Source organism: Mus caroli, chromosome 11 (assembly GCF_900094665.2).
Source record: "Mus caroli chromosome 11, CAROLI_EIJ_v1.1, whole genome shotgun sequence".
NCBI lineage: Eukaryota > Metazoa > Chordata > Mammalia > Rodentia > Muridae > Mus > Mus caroli.
Window position 1 is genome coordinate 51,826,576 of NC_034580.1, and position 4,863 is coordinate 51,831,438.

Below are 4,863 nucleotides of genomic sequence, written 5' to 3' on the forward strand. Positions count from 1 at the left end.
CCTCATAGGTGTTATCTTGACAACCGTTTTTTTTTTTTTTTTTTTTTTTTTTTTTTTTTTTTTTTTTTTAATGTGGCATTTGCTGGAGCTCTAACCCTTCACCCTGTTCCCACACTATTTTAATCTGCAACCTTTTGTCTTTATCATTTCACCTGTATTCTCTTTTCTGCTTAGTTCTAATGCTGGGAATTAAAAATCAGCATTCAAAGGTGATTTAGAGCTGCTCAGCCCAGACCTCTCCATTTGACATTGACTCCCCCAGAAGGGTTCCTCCTAAGAAAACACAGGTGAGAGAATCTTTAGGGTGTACCAATGGACAGGACCAAAGATATCTATGGAGGGATTGCCAATTGCAACCCTTGGCTATGTAGAATGAGAGAGAGACACAGACAGAGACAGAGACAAGGACATGTAGAGATACACAGAAAAAGGAAGGGAGAAATGGAGAAAGAGAGGCAAAGAAAGGAAAAGAAACAAAGATAACCAACAAAAATGGAAGTTTCTGAAGCTTTGACACACATCTGGAATCCAGGTTGTTGTATAATTCAGGTTGCTTTGTCAACTTTGGAAAACTCATTTTTTATTGGTATGTCATTTTGAAATGCAGACTGGAATGTATACAATAGATAAGGAATTAGTAAAATGTTGGTTGCATATCTTTATCTTACTTATGGAGACTTAACTCTGTGCATCCCTTTAAGTGTTGCAGGGAAAGAAAGGGGGCATGCCCTGGCAAGCATTGTCAGCTTGAAACAACCTAGAGTCATCTGACAGGGAAGCCTCAACTGAGAGATTACCCAGGTCAAGATTGACTCTGAGCACGACTGTGAAATAGTGTCTTGGTTGTTAATAAATGTAAGAGGTCCACTGTGGGTGTTACCATCCCTATGGCAGCGGCCATGGGTTAAATAAGAAAGCAGACTGAGCATCAGCCTGTCCATCAGCCAGGAAGCCTGTGAGCAGAGAGTGCTTTTTCATGGTTTCTGCATTTAGGTTCCTGCATATAGTTCCTGCCTCAACGTTTGAATGATAGATAGTGACTTAGAAGTATAAGCTGAATAAACCCTTTTCTCTCCTAAAATTTTATCATAGCAGCAGAAAAGAAAATAGAACACCCCTAGCTTAGGTTCTTCTTCAGTTACCATTGTCGTTGCTGAAGACAAATACTTCATAAAAGCAAGTTAAAGGGAAAAGGGTCTGTCTTAAAGAACACAGAGTCCATCATGGCAAAGAAGTCAGGATGTCAGGAGCACCAGACGGCTACTCACATCACATCCACAGTCAGGAAGCAGAGACAGATGCTGATGATAAATCCACGTCCAATCCTATCTTACTCAGTCCAGGCCTCAGTCCATGGAATTGCACCTCTTATATTCAAATTGGGGTTCTTCCTCAGGTAATCCTCTCTGGAAACAACCTCACAGATATGCCCAGTGGCACATCTCCTAGGTGATTCCAAATCCAGTCACATTGACAGGTAGCCAACACCACACACACACACACACACACACACACACAAACAAACACACACACCTTGTAGGTCTCATTGAAAATGAGAATTGTGAACTTAATGATAGTGTCTTCCATCACTACGATTTGAGAAAATTCTCTGTTCCAGACACTGGGCACAGTGCTTTTTAACCACCACAGCACTCAATTCTTATAATACCAGCATGACGTAGAAACTTTTCTTATGCCCAAAATATCAATAAAGAGATGTGGTTTAGAACAGTTCAAAAATGACTTCCTAAACTAGGCCATATTCCCTCATTACACTCTGTCCCTTTTCTTTCATATCACGTATCAAAGCCCATCCTTAGCACTCTACACCCTGTCCAGTGCCTGCCTTCCCTCTGGACTGTAAACACTATCAGGACTTGGTATGAGCTATTGGTTTACGTAAGCTATTAATGGTCACTGGTAGAATATACACTAGTGGCTGAAAGAACAAGTCCTTTCCCAAAGTACCCAAGGGCATGGGGACAGATGTTAGATCCCATATAGGCTGTTATGGTTTGCATATGCTCAGCCCAGGGAGTAGCATTATTAGAAGGTATGGCTCCATCAGAGTAGGTGTGGCCTTTTAGAAGTAGATGTCATTATGGATATGGGCTTTAAGACCCTCATCCTAGTTGCCTGGAAGTCAGTCTTCCATTATCAGCCTTCAGATGAAGATGTAGAACTCTCAGCTCCTCCTGCACCATGCCTGCCTAGATGCTGTCATGTTCCCACCTTGATGATAATGGACTGAACCTCTGAACCTGTAAGCCAGCCCCAATTAATTGCTGTCCTTTATAAGACTTGCACTGGTCATGGTGCCTCTCACAGCAGTAAAACCCTAACTAAGATACAGGGAAAAAGAAATCCTGGGATCTTATTTGTATGGTCAGGGGTATTTATACTAAAGATGAAACAAGTCATCCAGGCATTGACAAGCAGGTGACAGAGTCTCATGCCCAACACCTTGAGCTGAATAGGAGATTTCTATTTCTGCAAGAGAGAAGGATGGAAATGGCTCCCCAGACCTGCAAGGTTTTGATTTTTTGAGACTTTTGTGGTAGATTATGTTCTGGAAACATTACATAAAGAATACTATAATTAACTTGTAAATTGCAATGAGACCTCACACTGTCTCAATCCATCTTTCTGGGCATGAGAGTAATCTTTTTGCCTAGGATATCTATCAGTGCTGTATATATTCCCCTCCTCTTAGCCATTGTCCTATCATTATGTTTTGGTTTTGTTATTATTATTGTTACTATTTATTAGTAGCTGACAGTGAAAAAGTCAAAATGATAGAAATCCAGCTGCAGCTGGAGAGGAGGCCACTGAGCACACGGTGCTGTGTGGTGGAAGTTTATTGTAAATATCAGAAAGTGGAAGCATACTTAGGGTTAGTGCTGCCCATGGTTTTAGTCATCTGTCTACTGGGGATACTGGGGTGTGTCTCCATCAGTGAAAGAGCACTGCTGTAGTAGAAAAATATGAGCAAATTGTAACCCACCTGGTGTATGCAAATTATGAAAGAAAGCAAAGTTTGAATGTTGTGGTAACCCTTCTTCACATTGTGTGAAAGTGTGTCTCTATATTTTCAATTGTTAATTATACACCACCAGAGAGCTAAGTGCTAGCAGGATTTTGGTATTGCCAGTTCTATGACCCATCCCCAGATTTTCCATTTGTAAATATGTGCCCTTCCTCACCTGCCTAGAAGCAAGCTAGAGATGTAGCAGAGGTTGTCTTCCTGCTAATTGGTTGAAGAAAAAAAAAAAAAAGATCTGATGACCAATAGCTGGGACAGGAAGGAGGAGGGCAAACCTTCTGAGCAGAGGAGTGAGGCAGGAGGAAGAAAGCATAAGCAGGAGATTTTGGAGTGGTCCTGGAAAAGAACAGACATGGAGCAGAGCAGAGCAGAGCAGGGAAGGATAGAGCTAAGCACATGGCAGGGACAGGTCTGGAAGTCAGGTTGCTTTAGAAGCTAACAAAGAGACTGCCGCAGAGAAAGGCCTAAGTTTAAACTACATCGCAAGTCTCTGTGTCTTAATTATACCTCAGGCAGGGCTGAGAAAAAGTCCAGAAATAGCTGAAACCAAAGGAAAAATGATCAGCTTCAAAGGTAATATTTAAAAAAAAAAAAATGTGCCATAACATGTTGGTGTCTACATGTATTTCCAGACCTGGAGAGGCTGAGGCAAGAGGACCATGGAGCAGGACCACCTTGAACTACATAGAAAGAAAGAAAGACCTTCACGCAAAAATACCGATTAGAAAAAGAGTGTATGTTTTAGAAAATGGTACGGGTGTGGCAAAAATCATTCCATCCTTTTACAATTTGGGGGTTGGTTTGGTTAGTGACATGCCTGACTTAGGCATGAGGTTGGCCCTATTTTAGAATAGCTCAGGGTGCGACCATGCTGAGCCCTAGACGTCTTAGCCACAGCTACTTCCCCATGTTTTATAAATTCTTGCTCAGATTGCAATGGCAACAACAAAATATGTCTCCAGCCATTTGCACAAAAGGAGAGTGGCTTATATGGTTTAGTATCTGGTAAAAGGTGAAGCTTGATCTGAGAGGCACATCAAATGACAGCCTTCTGTGCCATCTGCCTTCATTTTAGTAAGGCTATTAGGACCTCACTGCCTGGGTGGCCCAGTGGCCTCTGGGTTTCAACCTCCAGGCTGAAGTGCCTAGAGCTGCTTGGGAGAAGGGATTTGAGAGCAAAAGATATTTCCTTTCCTTCCCAGTTTTTGACCTCTACAGATTGAGAGATGTGTGGCTTAGAGGTTCTTTCCCCCACCTTGTCTCTAGGCTCATTTTCTTTTGCTAACCAACTTCCTGGTCTATTGAAGACTGAGGGTGTGTGAAGGAGGGCAAATATAACATCAGACTTGATTGACACTGTCTCATGTCGACAATTGCCTCCCCTAGACTTGGGAGCCTCTCCCCCCCATATACCCCAAGAGTTTCCAGAAAGCCTTTATTAATGGGTTCCTGATACCTTCAGTTCCCCTGAGAAGGATCAATGCATTGCTCTTTAGCCTCATTGCTTGCAAATCCTTAGAATGGGCAATGAGTACACTAGTCTCTCTGTAGATTAAATAGAGAAACCTTCCATTTCTCCAGGGATCTTGTTTTTTAAATGTTTAAGGTAATACAGCCTAGTATGGACCATGTATGGTCCACATTTGAACATTTGTGGTATGTGTGTGTGGAATGTGTGCATGATATATTTACAGATGTGTGATATGTGTATGTATAGGAGTTGTGGTCTATGGGTATGTGTATGATGTGTGGTGTGTATATAATGTTGTGTGCAGTATGTATGTTGTCTTTCTCAGATTCTTTTGTTTGTTTGTTTGTTT